General features: G+C 51.7%; 1 protein-coding gene across 1 annotated transcript in view; it reads left to right on the top strand.

Annotated features, from left to right (window-relative positions):
• Nucleotides 1-241: 241 nt before the first annotated feature.
• LOC127464186 (zinc finger protein 239-like) overlaps nucleotides 242-17,820 on the top strand; it is a 31,952-nt gene continuing 14,373 nt past the window's right edge. Inside the window, exon 1 of the mRNA XM_051774383.1 lies at nucleotides 242-548. The gene's annotated coding sequence lies outside the window, so the exon portion shown is untranslated. The remainder of the gene's footprint in view (nucleotides 549-17,820) is intronic.

Raw genomic sequence — 17,820 nt, 5'->3', positions numbered from 1 at the left:
TGGCTGGGCAATGGCGGGGGGGGCGAGAGCGGTTTGGGGGCCCCCGTGAGAGCCGGGGGGGAACCCCGGTCGCCGCGGAGTGGGGAGAGCGGAGAGGGGCGATCCCGGAGCTGGGGGACCCCCGGAATGCTGGAGGGGGGGGAGCAGAGAGGGAGCACCGGGCCCCTTAAGCGGGGGTCCCGGAGAGGAGGAAGGCCTTGGAGTGTGGAGAGGAAGGGGGGCCTTGAGGCGGGGTGGGAGCCGAGAGCGCCAAGAGGTTTGCGAGGGTGGGAGCCGAGAGAGGAGGGCCGGCTGGCCCCGGGAGGCAGAGTGGGGAGAAGTGAGCCCTGGGACCCCCCTGGCAACACTCAAGGGGACCCCGGAGAGTGGGAACCCCCTGGAGCCGCGGGACCCCCGGCAGCCCGGAGAAGGGGGACCCCCAATGCAGGCAGAAGTGCCATCAGGCCAGACAGGGGGGACCCCCCTAACCCCAGAGAGCAGAGAGGGGGAACTCCTGGGAGGGGATTTTGGGCTGAATGTTGGTGTTTTGGGGGTTTTTATGGACACAAGTTTCCCAGTGAGTCCTAGAGCTGGACTTGGGCAGGAGGAACCCCCAAGGCAACGCGCTCATCCCTTGTTTTCCCCCCCCATCAGGATTTCTGCTTCCCAAAGCTTGGGCGGATGGAGGAGGAGGCTGCGAGGAAGAGGAAGATGCCTTGGGCCCCCCAGGCAGGTGAGGAGGAAGTCAGTGCCCCTTTGGGTGGGTCTTTTGTCTTTTGTGGCCGTCCTGCTGGGGCCGGAGTTGGGGGGATGTCCTTGGGCTTCCCTGTGGGCCGGAGGCAAATCCCCTGCATGTCCTTGTTGGTTCCTGCCCCAGGCCCCGAGGTGAGGCCGGAGAGCGCGGAGGACAAATCCCCCCGGCAGAGCCTGGTGGGAGAGGCCGTTTTGAAGGGCTCCCCGGCGCAGGAAGGCAGCGGGGAGGAAAAGGGCCGGAGATGCCCCCGCAGGAGGGGCTCCAAAGCCAGCCCAGGGGGCTGTGAGGAGAAAAGAGCCAGCGTGTGCCGGGAAGGTGGCCGGAGCTGCAAGCTGGTGGTCCCTGAGCAGCCTCCCAGCAGGGAAAAGCACTTTAGGTGCTTGGAATGTGGGAAGAGCTTCAGCAGGATCACCAACCTCCTGGGGCACCAGCACATCCACACTGGGGAACGGCCCTACACATGTGGGAAATGTGGGAAGAGCTTCAGGCAGAGCTCCACCCTCCGCACCCACCGTCGCATCCACAGTGGGGAACGGCCCTACACGTGTGGGGAGTGTGGGAAGAGCTTCAAACAGAGCTCCCACCTGCTCCGACACCAGATGATCCACAGTGGGGAACAGCCCTACACGTGTGGGGAATGTGGGAAGAGCTTCAAACGGAACTCCCACCTCCTCAGCCACCAGATGATCCACAGTGGGGAAAGGCCCTACATGTGTCAGGAATGTGGGAAGAGCTACACACAGAGCTCCCACCTGCTCCAACACCAGATGATCCACAGTGGGAACGGCCCTACACGTGTGCGGAGTGTGGGAAGGGCTTCAGGGACAGCTCCAGCCTTTGCAAACACCGTTGCATCCACACCAGGGAATGGCCCTACAAGTGCTTGGAATGTGGAAAGATCTTCAGCACAAGCACCAAGCTGCTCAGCCACCAGCACATCCCCACTGGGGAACAGCCCTACACGTGTAGGGAATGTGGGACAGCTCCACCCTCTACACCCACCTTCGCATCCACATCAGGGAGAGGCCTCACAAGTGTGGGGAGTGTGGGAAGAGCTTCAGGCAGAGCTCTTCCTTGACCTCCCACCAACGGACCCACCGGTAAGAGAAGTCCCGAGTGCCCCGACTGCGGGAAGAGCTTCGGCCGCTGCTCCAACTCCATCAGCCATGGGAGGACCCGCGTTGGATGATCCAGAGGGACCCCCGTTGGGCACAGCCCTGGTGTGTTGGTTTAAAGGTAAACCAGCTGGGGAAATGAAAGCGGTAACACCACGGGAACATCGATGACATCACAGGGACGTTGGTGACATCACATGGACAGCGGTGACATCACGGGGACATCGGTGACATCACTGAGACATTGTTGACATCACAGTGACGTTGGTGACATCACAGGGACGTTGGTGACATCACCGGGGGTTAATTTTGGTGTGAAAATCTCCTGCTTTGGGTAATAAATTCTGGCTCCTTATCCGGCATCCGGCAGTTCCTCTCTGGGAACCAGGAATGGGAGTGGGTACAGGGGGAATGGGAACACCTGGAATGGGAATGGGAACACCTGGAATGGGAATGGGAACATTGGGAGCAGACTGGGAACAACAGGAATGGGAATGGAGACATCAGGAACTGGGAATGGGGGCACTTGGATTGGGAATAGGGACACCGGGGAGAGGGATGGAGACACTGGGAGCAGGTTAGGGACACCAGGAATGGGAATGGGGACACCAGGAATTGGAATGGAGACACCAGGAACTGGGATGGCAACACCTGGAATGGGAATGGGAATTCGTGGAATGGGAATTGGAACACCTGGAATGGGAAGGGGAACATAGGGAGCAGGTTGGGGACACCAGGAATTGGAATGGGGACACCAGGAATGGGAATGGGGACACCAGGAATGGGAATGGGAGCACCTGGAATGGGAATAGGGAAAACAGAGGTGGGATGGGAACACCTGGAATGGGAATTGAAACAATAGGAATGGGAATGGAGATACCTGGGAATGGGAATGGGAACACCAAGATCTGGGAATGGGGAAAACAGAAGTGGGATGGGAACATCAGGAATGGGAGGAGGGACAATAGGAATGGGAATGGGAACACCTAGAATGGGATGGAACACCTGGAAAGGGAATTGGAACACATGGAATGGGAATGGGAACACCTGGAATGGGAATGAGAATGCCTGGAATGGGAATGGGAATTCCTGGAATGGGAATGGGACACCTAGAATGGGATGGAACACCTGGAAAGGGAATTGGAACACATGGAATGGGAATGGGAACTCCTGGAATGGGAATGGGGACACCTGGATTGGGGTGGGAACAACTAGAATGGGATGGGAACACCTGGAACAGGAATGCAAACCCGTGGAATGGGAATGGGAACAGCCGGGCCCGGGCTGTGTCCCTGGGGAAACAGGAGGCCAGGCCCAAAAGAGTTAACTAAGAAATTGGGGCCTGCTAACAAGCTACCAACATCCAAGAGCATCTGTGCTCGTTCTGTTCTACTGACTGGAGCAAAGCTTCAGAGAATAGTACAGGAACATGTCCTAGGCCTCGAGGGGATAAATTAGAGAGACAGCAGGATCAGGGAGACATTGGAATAGGAGGAATAGGCCGGGAGCCAGGGCTTTTTCCAAGCTTCAGTGAGCGGGTCAAGAAGAATGGAAGAGAAGGAAGGTCAAGCTGAGGAAGATGAGTTGAAGCCCCCAGAGCCATGGAGGAAGAGTGGAAGTACCCTCAGGATTGAGGGCCAAGAGAAACACCGCCCCAAGCCCCGCCTGAGCTCCACCTCTACTCCGCCTGTTATTAATATGCATCGATAGATGTTGTAATCACTTGAATATGCATTTAATCCCAGCTGAAGATTGTAGAAAAATGCTGATTTTGTGTGAAGCCTTCGAGCAAGTTTGTCCAGCGCCAGCTGGCTTGCTCCCAACGTTGAATAAACAAATACCTTGCTGCTTAAAGATAAAAAAGTCTCTGAGCAGTTTCTCGGACCGATTTTTCGCATTCAGCGCCCAGTCAGTCCCAGGATGATCCCAGTCACTCCTGGTCTCTCCCAGTTGCTCCCAGTTTCCCCCATGTGGTCCCACTCATTCCCAGTTGCCCCCAGAAGCTTCCAGCATGATCCCAGTTGCTCACAGCCACTTCCAGTCATCCCCAGTGCACTCCCAGTTGCTCCCAGTATGATCCCAATCACCTCCTGCATGATCCCACTCACTCCTGGTATGATCCCAGGATGACCCCAGTCACCCTCAGTGTGGTCTCAGTTGCTCCCAGCATGGGCCAAGCTTCTCCCACCGTGATCCCAGGATGATCCCAGTTGTCCCCATCATGGTCCCAGTTGCTCCCAGTTGCCCCTAGCACAGATCCAGTCACTCCAAGTATGATCCCAGTCCTCCCTCCTGACAGTCCCAGTCAATGCCAGTTGCTTCTACTGTAGATCCAGTCACTCACAGTTCCTTCCAGTTGCCGCCAGCCTGGCCCTAATTCCCCTTCCCGTAGTCCCAGTCACTCCCAGTATGGTCCCAGTCACCCCCACCATGGTTGCAGACACTCCCAGTATATCCCAGTAGAGCCCTCAGCATGCTCCTAGTCCTTCCCAGTCACTCCCAGATGCCCCAGTAACATTCCAGTTTCCACCAGTATGATCCCAGTGACTCCAAGGCACTCCCACTATACCCTATGTGGCCTCCAGTTGCTCCCAGTAGCTCTCAGTGTGGTCCCAGTTGCTCCCAGTATGATCCCTGTTACCCCAGTTCTGGTCCTGGCAGGTCCCAGTGTGCTCAGATCCTGCTCCCGGGGAGTCCTGCTGGGTCCCAGTCCTGGTCCCGGTGTATCCTGGTGTCCCAGTCCATCCCAGTCCCTCCCAGTTTGTCCCAGTCCATCCCAGTCCCTCCCAAACCATCCCAATCCATCCCAGTCCATCCCAGTCCATCCCAGTCCATCCCAGTCCCTTCCCAGCCGTTTCCCGGGTCCTGCCCCCCCGCCCCCCAAGATGCTGACGGGGTCGGGGCTCCATCTTTGGCTTCGTCTCCCTGGGCTTGCCTGGAATGAAGGGGCCGTTGGGACACTGCGGGACCTCCTGAGACCAAAGGAACCCCGGGAGAATTTGGATACTCCTGGAATCAAGGCACAATTGGGACACTGCAGGGCCCTATGGAAAAAAAGGAACCTTGTGACACTGCGGAATTCCTGGAATCCAGAGGCCTTTGGGACATGGGGGCCTCATGGAACCAAAGGAACCCTGAGGTGTTTCCGAAGGTCATGGAATCAAGGGGCCACTGGGACACTGCAGGGCCTCTGGGAATTAAAGGAACACTGGGACACTGGGGCAGGACATCCCCCTGCAATGGCACCAAGACAATGCCCCATTTGCAAAGGGGTCAGTGCTGAGCTGAGAGGGGGCCAGGCCAAGGCAGGAGATGTTGGACCCCAGACTGGTTTCACCCCAAATGAAGCCCCTGATGGTGAGGGAACCCCTGGAGTCCAAGGCCTGTCAGTCCATGGGTTTCTATCAGAAAGGGCCAGTCCCCTTTCCCAGGGGCAGGTTCTTCCAACAGAACCCTTCTTGGGGGGGGTGTGGAGATTCCTGCCTTGGCTGGGGACCCCCCAAGGTCACTGCTGGAGGTTGAGAGCAGAGATCTCCCCACGAGCGCTGGTCTGGGGGAGTGTCTGAGACTGGAACAGTTAATGATTTCTGCATTCTAAGAGACTTCTGCAGGCTTTTGACTTTCTGATGGGCAGCTGGGCCCATCCCCCCTCCTCCAGTGCAGAAGATGTCAAGCCCCCAAAAGGCGGGAAGAGCCGAGTTTACCACGCCCTCCACATGAACTCCGCGCCAAAAAGGGGGACACCCCCCTATGGAAACAACTCCCCGCCTTGGGGAGGTGCAAAGGATATGGATATTGACTGGTGACTTTGGGGGTTTGGGGGGGATTTTTCCTTCTTCTTCCCCCACCGCCTGCGGATCCAGACCATTGCTTTTTACATGGCTGGATCCAGTGGGCGGTGACTATTTACGTTTTTACCACTCTCATCTTTTCTTCTTTCTTGCTCTCCCTTACTCTTACCCTGTCTTTCTCTCCCCTGTGCATTTTTCTCCTCCCCCAAAAGGTTGGCCTTGTTATATGACAGCCCCCAAAATGCTGCAATACCTGTTGATACAAAATTGTTCAAATAAACCTTGTCAATATGTTTTCAGACACCGATTATTCAGTGTCGTTTCACTTTAATCCAGCCCAAGGGAATTATTGATAAAACCTGAGTTACCCCCCTGCCCTTTTTCCTTGGGGGGGGGTCCTAACAGTCACTGCTGTCCCTGTGATGTCACCGCTGTCCTTGTGATGTCACAGTTGTCTTTGTGACGTCACTACTGTCTCTGTGATGTCACTGATTTCCCTGTGATGTCACTGCTGTCCATGTGATGTCACTGCTGTGACTGTGATGTCATCGTTGTCTCTGTGATGTCACTGTTGTCTTTGTGATGTCACCAATGTCCCTGTGATGTCACTGCTCTCTTTGTGATGTCACTGCTGTCATTCTGATGTCACCAACTTCCCTGTGATGTCACTGCTGTCTCTGTGATTTCACTGCTGTCTCTGTGATGTCACCGCTGTCCCTGTGACGTCACCAGTGTCTCTGTGATGTCACCGCTGTCCCTGTGATGTCACTGCTGTCCCTGTGATGTCAGCGATGTCTCTTCATCCAGACTCCAACCACCACTTTTCAATCAGACTGTGATCACCACTGTCAACCAGACTGCAGATCACCACTCTTGACCAGACTGCACCACCACTCTCACCAACAGGGTTTTTTCCCCTCTCCCTTTACTTTGGGCTCAGGGGGCCCAACAAACACCACTCTGTTCATGCCCCAGGGTGCTGGGTTAGACATTTGGGTTTTGTGGGTTAAAACCAACTGTTTGTCTGTATAATCAGACTTATAGTATTATTTTATTAAATTGTTATTCTGACTTATAATCTCTCCTTTGAGTTGAGTTCATTTCCCCTGCTGGTTTACTTTTAAACCAACACAATCAGACTGCTGAAATTACCAGGGTATTACTCTGCTCCCCATTGCTGGCAAAATCCTGGCAAGAATACTCTTGAAAAGACTAAAACCCGCTATAGCAGAAGGAATTCTCCCTGAAAGCCAATGTGGTTTCAGAGCCAACAGGAGCCCCACAGACATGGGATTTGTTCTCAGACAACTGCAAGAGAAGTGCAGGGAACAGAACAAAGGTCTCTATGGAACCTTTGTTGACCTCACCAAGGCTTTCGATACTGTGAGCAGGAAAGGTCTGTGGCAGATTTTGGAACGTTTAGGTTGTCCCCCCAAGTTCCTTAAAATGATCATCTCACTCCATGAGGATCAACATGGCCAAGTCAGATATGGCAATGCACTTTCTGAGCCCTTTCTAATAACCAATGGTGTGAAACAAGGCTGTGTTCTTGCTCCAACCCTATTCACAATCTTTTCCAGCAGGATGCTCCAAAGGGCCACGGCAGACCTCGATGATCAGGACGGGATCTACATCCGATACCGTACTGATGGAAGCCCTTTCAACCTAAGGCAACTGAAGGCCCACACCAAGACCTTAAACCATCTTGTCCAGGAGCTGCTTTATGCTGATGACGCCGCCCTCGTCGCTCCCACAGAAGCAGCTCTGCAGCGTTTAACATCCTGCTTTGCTGAGGCTGCTGAGCTCTTTGGGCTGGAAGTCAGTTTAAAGAAAACAGAAGTTCTCCATCAACCTGCACCTCAGGAAGGCTTCCATCATCCCCACATCACCATTGGCCAATCAGAGCTCAAATCAGTCCAGCAGTTTAATTACCTAGGGAGCCTCATCTCCTCGGATGGTGAGATTGACGGAGAGATGGACAACAGGTTAGCAAAGGCATAGAGAGCTCTTGGAAAACTCCATAAAAGAGTTTGGTGAAATAAACACTTGAAGAAAAGCACCAAGATCAGTGTTTACAGAGCCATTGTGCTGTCTACTCTCTCATATGGGTCCGAATCCTGGGTCATCTACAGCCACCACCTGCGACTCCTGGAACGCTTCCATCAACGCTGCCTCCGTACAATCCTAAACATCCACTGGGCAGATGATGTGACCAATCCATCTGTTCTAGAACAGGCAGCAGTCACAAGGATTGAGGCCATGTTGCTGAGAACACAGCTGTGCTGGGCAGGGCACATCTCCAGGATGAAGGACCAACCACCCCCTCCCTAAGATCGTGCTCTGTGGTGAACTTGCCATCGGCTGCTGCAAGAGAGGAACCCCGAAGAGGAGATACAAGGACTGCCTGAAACAACATCTCAGCCTTGGCCATATTGATCTCCATCACTGGTCTACTCTGGCCTCCAGTCGGGAGGTCTGGAGACACCCCATCTATAACGCTGCTGCTTCCTTTGAGAACGCAGCAGGATCAGCATCGAGGAGAAAAGACAATGTAGAAAGAACCGTGTCCTGTCCATCCCATCCAAGGAGTCTTTCTGCTCTGCCTTTTGCAACTGGACGTGTCTATCTCGTATTGGCCTCTTTAGCCACCAGTGTGCTTGTAGCAAATGTGGGCAGAGCTGTAGGAAATTGGCTATAGAACATGGTTTGCCTAGGCCATGGGAACATCTTAGATAGGAGGTTACAGTGCCCTTGTACCCTGTTAGCTGGCTGGTAAACAGGACATTGTGATTAGCAAAACAAAAAGCAACTGAGTACCACCTGTGTCAACAAAGAAATGAGTAAGAGGTGAGATCAACATTTAAGCAGAACCAATAATGAGCTTAGCTTTTGCAATATGTATGAACTAATTATAAAGCATATATTAAGCTGTTAGCAATGATCAATAAACCAAGCTTGCTGATTCTCATATTGAGGGTCTCTTTCTTCCCTCCTCCGACAAATGGCGCTTGAACAGGGGCTAAGTTAAATCTGCAGCCCCAGGGGCTAAGTTAAATCTGTAAGTCCCAAGGGCTAAGTTGAATCTGCGGCCCAAGGGACTAAGTTGAATCTGCGGTTCCCGAAACCTGAACAGGGGCTAAGTTAAATCTGCGCTCCCTGAAGCCACGGTCTGACGCAGTAGCCGGTCGGTCTTGCAGCAGCACAAGAGGCAAAAGAGCTGGACTCTGTGGCGACCTCACAGGAGGGTCCTGGCCGACAACACCGCCGATGTCTTGTAAAGGGCTGCAACAGCGCGCTGAAGATTTATAGGCATGGAAAGACAAGTGCTGCTTTCATTACTCCAGTGCTTTTTAGAAAAGCGGGGACTTAAGGGTATAGCTTTGAAAAAAGAATTACCAAGATTGCTTACGACGAGGGTTGCTAAAAGTTTTTTTGTGGACCCTAATACAGTTTTTGATGAAAGAGAATGGAGATGTTATGAGGTTAAGTTGTGGGAGGTTGACGCAGAGACGGAGCTCAGTGTAACATGACAGAAGTGGAGAAACTGCCAGGCCAACCAGACAAGACGCCTGGACAGGTGAGCCACCGAGAACAAAAGGGATCTAATGTTGCATCTATATGGAAGTCTATCCTGCTTAAAAAGGAAGAAAAATTAGACGAACTGGCTTTGCGGCAGATGCTGCTTTCATGTAAGGGCCAGGGATATGAAGCGAACACTGTAACTGCCTTTACTATCTCTACTTGGAAAGAACTTAGTGATAACTTAGTGATAAGCTTTTTACTGCTGTCTATAAGGGAGAAAAAGTTGCTGCTTCCCTCCTTACAACTTGGCGATTGTTATCTGGAACAGTAAAAGACATTAAAGCACAGTCTGAGGGCATTAGGATGCTACTGGATACCATCATACGGAGAAATCGTGTACAAAGGGAGTCGAGCGGAGTTGAAGGGAGCCGGAGCGGGACAGGAAATCACGGATCGGGGCCGGGGACAACCGAGCGGCCCCACCAGCATGAACGCGGTGCAACATCTCGGCAGTGCATATCCAGGATGATTGGAGACGACGGCTGCGGCGTGAAAGTACTGCTGATGGACCAGGGATGAACTTTACGAACACTATGACTGAGTTCCACCTGAAGACATTTCCAGCTTTTCATCTGAACTGTGCTGCGGGACTGCGCTGTGCATTTGTGGCTGTGTTCACGGCGCTGGGTGCTTACACCGCCGTGCTGAGTGAACCCGTGCGGGCGCCGGGTCTGTCCGCCTGTGGCGGGTGCCTGCGGGGCGGCGCCGGGCAGCGGGGCAGTGGCGGTGGTCGCGGCTCCTGCGCGGCCCCGGCTCGGAGCGCTCCCGGATGCCGCAGAGCCAGAGGCCGGTGATATCGCTCGGAGCGCTCCCGGATGCCGCAGGGCCGGGGCCGGTGATATCGCTCGGAGCGCTCCCGGATGCCGCAGAGCCGGGGCCGGTGATATCGCTCGGAGCGGTGCGCGGCCCCGGCTCGGAGCGGTGCGCCCGCGCGCGTGCACGCCGGCGGCTCCGGGTGCAGCGAGCTACGGGGGGGCTCTGTGTCCCCGCACTGCTGACAGCCATGGTCCCGGGGGGTGTGCGTTCCCCTTCCCTTCTTTGCAGCGAGTGTTTTTTCCCTGGTGCCGCTCCTCTTCCTAGAGCGAGGAGTTAATGACGGTAGCAAAAGCTTTGGGGGGTGCAGTCGGGGGAGGAGGAAAAGCTGTTTGTCTTTTTCCCTGTTACACCAATCTCTGAAGCGTGCCTGTTTGCAGCTGTTCTCTCCCTCTCCTATGTTTTTGTCTTTTCTTAAGCAGACTCTGTGATTAAGTTCCTTCTACTGATCTCTCTGGGTGAGCCCAGCCCCTCCTTCCCCTCCTTCGTCCTTCGGCAATGAGGGGCGTGGGGGAGGCAAAGACGGTAAAACACGGAAAAAAAGGGAAAAGAGAAAAAACAACTTAAAATTAACAATATCCCAACTTATAAATCAAATAAGATTGCATTGTTTTTACAGCAATAGGTGGTACGCATACAGCGTGCTCATGGCATTCTCAAACGTTTTCTTCAAAACAGGGAGACTGACGAAAAATCCCTTGAAGCAAGATTAGAAATAATGCAACATCCGTGCTTAGCTTTTTGCATATTACAGAAGGTTATTAAGAATTTCCTATAATTTGCTATTTCGCATCTCTTACATGAAATTTGGCTGTTTCCCCCAGGGGCAGGGTGCAGGTAGAAGATTTGGAGACAGAACAATGAGACAGAAGGGGATATAGTCTTGCCCCCTGCAAAAGTAGTTTTATTGCCTTTATGATAGAATATCATTGCTCTATGAGAAGAGTTGAAGATTTCCAAGATAATATTCTGTTCTTTCCTGCTGTATTTGTCTTTTACATAGAGAGTTATGTAGGATTTGCAGATTGCTGATGGCAGCTATGCCATAAATTTCCTTTGTATTATGAAAGTGATAAGAAGTGCACAACCAATGACTACTTGAAAATGTGTGTGAATGATGGATGTCTGAGGTGGCCCCCTAAGAGTGTGTGAAAAAAGATTGTGTGAAAGAGAAAAGCATGAATGTGTGACTGTGTAAACTTAAAAATACCTTCTGCCAGTGTCAAGATTTTAGAGATGTGTAACATGACTCTGTTGAACCATAGTGAATCCTTGTTCTGAATGGTAAATGAATTCTTCAAATTCCCACCATGAGTGACGAGGCTTTGGTTATTTCTGGACTAGCCCTGTCCGGCTAGCTGTTTGATCTGAACTGAGGTTGAATAAGGGGTTCTTGCGTAGGTTTGGTGTTCTATTTCTGCCTTGTTTCAGAAATTTGTGAAGGTTAAGTCTCAGGTGGAGTTTTTCCACTGCTGTTGTTCCTTAGCTGTGTAATCTGTGCAGGAGATCACCAGTTTTAAAGCGAGTAAAAACCATAAGCCAGCAAACATTGGTGCAGACTGCAAGGTTGGCAGAGCCCGAAGCAAGGTACACCACTGTGCATCCAGGTGCCCGGGAACCATTCTTACAATTCGTGGAAAAGCTGCAAGGCACTGTAGAGAAACAAGTTTTGTGACAGATACAGAAGTTGCTAGTTACATAACTAGCTAGAGATAATGCAGGCTTGTGCCGGGGTGAGGTCCTTAGACCATCAAATAATTGCATTTGCATCTGCTATGGCAGTAGTGAGGGTCGTTTTGAGCTTTTCTGTGTTTTCCAGGATTTAAATCAGGAGTTGTCGATGTTGCTGCCTTGTTTGCTCAGCTCGTTGCAGGGGGGCCTTTAGGCTGTCAAGGCCATCCTGCGTGCCTTCTCAGAGACATCTGCAGTGTTGTGGATAGTGTGTCTTCAGGCCTCCTGGCTGGAGGCCAGAGCAGACCAGTTATGTTGATCAGTGTGACCAGAGCTGAAGTGTTGTTTTAAAGAGTCCTTATATATTGTCTTCAAAACCCCTCCCGTGCACCAGCTGGTAGCAATATTCATTGTAAAACGGCTAGTCTCTCCTCCTTAAAACATGCCCTACCCATTGCAGCTGTGTTCTCAGCAAAATAGCCTCACTAATTGGGATTACTCCTTGTTTCATACCAGACGTATTGCTTGCATAATTTGACTAGTGAATGTTTAGGGTTGTACGAAGGCAACCAGTACTCTTCATGATGCTCAAAGATTGTTGTTAATTGTCCAAACAAACAAACAAACAAACTTCTATAGTCATTCCAAGAGTTAGGGTTGTGATACTAGGAGGTACTGCTTGGAGTTTTCTTTTAGAAGGTACAGATCCTGTGTGACTTAAACAATGGGTCCTACCTACAGAACAGCTGTTGGCCCTGCAACAGCTTGTCAGAAGGCAGCTTGATGCTGATTACATTGAACCATCTCAGAATCCTTTAATTACCCCTGTGTTTGTGATAAAGAAAAAAAAAATCTGTGAAATGAAAACCTTTGCATGATCTCAGACAGGTTGGTGCAGTCATGGTTAGTAAGCATTGGCTTACTGACCCCTTCTGTGCTTTCTGCTGAATAACCCATTGTTATTATTGATTTGACAGGTTATCTTCTCACAATCCGGTTAGATCCCAGTGATAGAGAAAAGATGTGCATTTTTAGTTCCATCTATTATTCGTGCAGAACCTTATGAGTGTTACCCATAGAAAACCCTCTCCCATGGAATGAAAGGCTTTTCTATAATTTGTCAGTGGTTTATGTTTCCAATGCAATTTTCTGACTGTCTTTGTTGTCATTATATAGATGATATTTCTGCTAGCTGTAGCCACTGAGGATCAGCTGGGTGTGTTGGACGCTGAAACCAGAAAGAGTCTACAATTCTTTGGCCTAGTAGTTGCTCCTGACACGGTGCAGTGAAAAGTACCCTGGAAATATTTAGGGTTCATGTACACAAAAAGCAGTCATTTCTCAACCAGTTATGCCAAGTCTTAATTTTCAAGCGTTGTTTGTACTCTAAAGAATTCCTTTGCAGAGGATTGTTCCAGCAAGTTTCCTATGCTTCGATCCAGTGCAGTTTCACAGTTTTTTACCTCTTTTACAGTTTTGGGAAAAACACACTGTGCTTGGCCAAAAGCCTCCTTTAAGCTGATGGTCTTGTGGTCCCTGTGGGAGCTGGGGGCGGAGCGCAGCGTGCAGGTGTGGACCTTGTCCTTCTCACAGTAGCATTCCAGCAGTTACCGTGCTGGGGGATTTCCTCTCAGCCAAAACCTGGGCACCACAGAGCCCCACCAGGACGTAGTTTTTTCTGAGTGTTCTTTGTGCTGTGCTTACTCAGGTGGGCTTGGCACAGGGAGGCCTTGCAGGTCAGGCAAGTCTTCATGGCTGGATGGGGGCCTTTGAGGTAAAGGCAGAGTGGGCACTGGGAAGGGCCCTGCTGGCATATTTCTGTTCCTTCTGTATGCACTCCTTGCAGAAGCTGTGACCGCACCCCAGGGACATGGGGTTCCTGTAAATGTCCAGGCAGATGGGGCATGTCAGTTCATCCTCCAGCCTGGCCTCAGCACCCACCTCGGCCATGTTGCCTGAGCCTCGTGACAGGGCTGAGAGCAAGGAGGAGGGCACTGGTGAGAAACTGAGAGCACAGCATACAGAAGCCTTCAGATGTTGATTTAGCTTAATTCATTCTATTGCTCGCTCAGTTGTTGTCTCTTGTCCGGATTGTCGTCGTGCTTGTGGTGTCTATTTTAGTACTAACCCTCGAGGTCTTACTCTGGCAAAAGATCCCCAAGAGTTAGATTTAATGGGATCACTGTCTGTACATAACACAAGTGGTAATGGGACTCAAACCTGTTTTATGTTGGGATTATTTCAATCTAGATTAAGTGTTTATCAAAGCCACGACTTGTCCAACTGGCACAAACTGCCTAGCCTGTACACAAAAGAACTGTAGAGCCTGAGTGAAACAGTAGAACACACAAAGAAAGTAACAGTAACAACTAGTCCTATAGACTCGTGGCTTCAATCTATTTTTGGTTCTATGTCTGAATAAGTTTTAAGTTTTGTTAAAGAAAAGCCTACGATGGTTGTTGACAATTGTTGTAATTTTAGTAATAGTTCATATTGTTTTTTCTTGTATTGTTAAATGTGTAAGTGCTATAACAGAGAAAACATTGTTGGCCCAGAATAAAAAAACGGGGGTATTTGTAGGGAATTGGCTATAGAACACGGCTTGCCTAGGCCATGGGAACATCTTAGATAGGAGGTTACAGTGCCCTTGTACCCTGTTAGCTGGCTGGTAAACAGGACATTGTGATTAGCAAAACAAAAAGCAACTGAGTACCACCTGTGTCAACAAAGAAATGAGAGAGAGGTGAGATCAACATTTAAGCAGCTTAGCTTTTGCAATATGTATGAAGTAATTATAAAGCATATATTAAGCTGTTAGCAATGATCAATAAACAAAGCTTGCTGATTCTCATATTGAGCGTCTCATTCTTCCCTCGTCCTACAGGATCCAACATCTCCTGCCTTGGCCTGGCCCCCTCTCAGCTCAGCACTGACCCCATTGCAAATGGGGCATTGTCTTGGTGCCATTGCAGGGGGATGTCCTGCCCCAGTGTCCCAGTGTTCCTTTAATTCCCAGAGGCCCTGCAGTGTCCCAGTGGCCCCTTGATTCCATGACCTTCGGAAACACCTCAGGGTTCCTTTGGTTCCATGAGGCCCCCATGTCCCAAAGGCCCCGGGATTCCAGGAATTCCGCAGTGTCACAAGGTTCCTTTTTTTCCATAGGGCCCTGCAGTGTCCCAATTGTGCCTTGATTCCAGGAGTATCCAAATTCTCCCGGGGTTCCTTTGGTCTCAGGAGGTCCCGCAGTGTCCCAGGGGCCCCTTCATTCCAGGCAGGCCCAGGGAGACGAAGCCAAAGACGGAGCCCTGACCCCGTCAGCATCTTGGGGGGCGGGGGGGCAGGACCTGGGAAACGGCTGGGAAGGGACTGGGATGGACTGGGATGGACTGGGACACCAGGATACACGGGGACCAGGACTGGGACCCAGCAGGACCCCCCGGGAGCAGGATCTGAGCACACTGGGACCCTCCAGGACCAGAACTGGGGCAACAGGGATCATACTGGGAGCAACTGGGACCACACCGAGGGCTACTGGGAGCAACTGGAGGCCACATAGGATATAGTGGGAGTGCCTTGGAGTCACTGGGATCATACTGGTGGAAACTGGAATGTTACTGGGGCATCTGGGAGTGACTGGGAAGGACTAGGAGCATGCTGAGGGCTCTACTGGGATATACTGGGAGTGTCTGCAACCATGGTGGGGGTGACTGGGACCATACTGGGAGTGACTGGGACTACGTGAAGGGGAATTAGGACCGGGCTGGGGGCAACTGGAAGGAACTGTGAGTGACTGGATCTACAGTAGAAGCAACTGGGATTGACTGGGACTGTCAGGAGGGAGGACTGGGATCATACTTGGAGTGACTGGGTCTGTGCTAGGGGAAACTGGGAGCAACTGGGACCATGAGGGGGACAACTGGGATCATCCTGGGATCACGGTGGGAGAAGCTTGGCCCATGCTGGGAGCAACTGAGACCACACTGAGGGTGACTGGGGTCATCCTGAGATCATAGCAGGAGTGAGTGGGATCATGCAGGAGGTGATTGGGATCATACTGGGAGCAACTGGGAGTGCACTGGGGATGACTGGAAGTGGCTGTGAGCAACTGGGATCATGCTGGAAGCTTCTGGGGGCAACTGGGAATGAGTGGGACCACATGGAGGAAACTGGGAGCAACTGGGAGAGACCAGGAGTGACTGGGATCATCCTGGGACTGACTGGGCGCTGAATGCGAAAAATCGGTCCGAGAAACTGCTCAGAGACTTTTTTATCTTTAAGCAGCAAGGTATTTGTTTATTCAACGTTGGGAGCAAGCCAGCTGGCGCTGGACAAACTTGCTCGAATGCTTCACACAAAATCAGCATTTTTATGCAATCTTCAGCTGGGATTAAATGCATATTCAAGTGATTACAACATCTATCGATGCATATTAATAACAGGCGGAGTAGAGGTGGAGCTCAGGCGGGGCTTGGGGCGGTGTTTCTCTTGGCCCTCAATCCTGAGGGTACTTCCACTCTTCCTCCATGGCTCTGGGGGCTTCAACTCATCTTCCTCAGCTTGACCTTCCTTCTCTTCCATTCTTCTTGACCCGCTCACTGAGGCTTGGAAAAAGCCCTGGCTCCCGGCCTATTCCTCCTATTCCAATGTCTCCCTGATCCTGCTGTCTCTCTAATTTATCCCCTCGAGGCCTAGGACATGTTCCTGTACTATTCTCTGAAGCTTTGCTCCAGTCAGTAGAACAGAACGAGCACAGATGCTCTTGGATGTTGGTAGCTTGTTAGCAGGCCCCAATTTCTTAGTTAACTCTTTTGGGCCTGGCCTCCTGTTTCCCCAGGGACACAGCCCGGGCCCAGCTGTTCCCATTCCCATTCCACGGGTTTGCATTCCTGTCCCAGGTGTTCCCATCCCATTCTAGTTGTTCCCATCCCATTCCCGGTGTCCCCATTCCCATTTCAGGAGTTCCCATTCCCATTCAAAGTGTTCCCATTCCCATTCCATGTGTTCCAATTCCCTTTCCATGTGTTCCATCCCATTTTAGGTGTCCCCATTCCCATTCCTATTGTCGCTCCTCCCATTCCTGGTGTTCCCATCCCACTCCTGTTTTCCCCATTCCCAGTTCTTGGTGTTCCCATTCATATTCCAGGGGTCTCCATTCCCATTCCTATTGTCCCCATTCCCATTCCAAGTGTTCCCATCCCACCTCTGTTTTCCCTATTCCCATTCCAGGTGTTCCCATTCTCATTCCAGGTGTCCCCATGCCAATTCCTGGTGTGCTCAGTCTGCTCCCAATGTTCCCATTCCCATTCCAGGTGTCCCCATTCCAATCCCAGGTGATCCCATTCCCATTCCTGGTGTCCCCAACCTGCTCCCGATGTTCCCATTCCCATTCCCAATGTTCCCATTCCCATTCCAGGTGTCCCCATTCCCATTCCTGGTGGTTCCATTCCCATTCCTGGTGTCCCCATTCCCATTCCAGGCGTTTCCATTCCCATTCCAGGTGTTCCCATTCCCATTCCTGGTGTTTCCATTCCCATTCCTGGTGTCCCCATTCGCATTCCAGGTGTTCCCACTCCAGGTGTTTCCATTCCAGTTCCAGGTGTCCCCATTTCCATTCCAGGTGTTCCCATTCCAATTCCAGGTGTCTCCATTCCAATTCCTGGTGTTCCCATTCCCATTCCTGGTGTCCCCATTTCCATTCCAGGTGTTCCCATTCCCATTACTAGTGTTCCCATCCCATTGCTATTGTCCCCATCCCATTCCTGATGTCTCCATTCCCATTCCAGGCATTCTCATTCCCATTCCAGGTATTCCATCCCATTCTAGGGGTCACCGCTGTCATTTCCCCTGCTGGTTTACCTTTAAACCAGCACACCAGGGCTGTGCCCAACGGGGGTCCCTGTGGATCATCCAACGCGGGTCCTCCCATGGCTGATGGAGTTGGAGCAGCGGCCGAAGCTCTTCCCGCAGTCGGGGCACTCGGGGCTTCTCTTCCCGGTGGGTCCGTTGGTGGGAGGTCAAGGCAGAGCTGTCCCTGAAGCTCTTCCCACACTCCCCACACTTGTGAGGCCTCTCCCTGATGTGGATGCGAAGGTGGGTGTAGAGGGTGGAGCTGTCC

This window comes from Manacus candei, unplaced genomic scaffold, assembly GCF_025592945.1.
Source record: "Manacus candei isolate 608988 ecotype Guabito, Panama unplaced genomic scaffold, ASM2559294v1 h1tg000197l, whole genome shotgun sequence".
Classification (NCBI taxonomy): Eukaryota; Metazoa; Chordata; class Aves; order Passeriformes; family Pipridae; genus Manacus; species Manacus candei.
Note: the sequence above shows the minus strand (reverse complement) of the source record. Positions and strands in the feature narration are given on the sequence as shown.